The following is a 304-nucleotide window of genomic DNA, read 5'->3' as shown; positions in this document are numbered from 1 at the left end:
GAGGGGGGAGGGGTCGGATATAGTGTTGTGAATGTTATTACACACATAATGCAGTCATTTAGCACAACAGAGGAGAGTTGGGAGTAGAGAAAAATAAAACATAGGGTGTGTCTGGCAGGCATGCGTAGTGAGGGAGGTAGGGAGGGTATCTAAGCGGGCTACCCAACGTACCCCCCCCACTATCTCCCCTCTCTCCTTCCTTATCTCGTCCCTCGCCATCATCACAGCCTCCAACATCGAGGGATAGGCCAACGGCTGCTAGACAAAGTGATGCTATGTGTCTTTTGTGTCTTCTCACAACAAG

This window comes from Penaeus monodon, chromosome 33 (assembly GCF_015228065.2).
Source record: "Penaeus monodon isolate SGIC_2016 chromosome 33, NSTDA_Pmon_1, whole genome shotgun sequence".
Taxonomy (NCBI): domain Eukaryota; kingdom Metazoa; phylum Arthropoda; class Malacostraca; order Decapoda; family Penaeidae; genus Penaeus; species Penaeus monodon.
Note: the sequence above shows the minus strand (reverse complement) of the source record.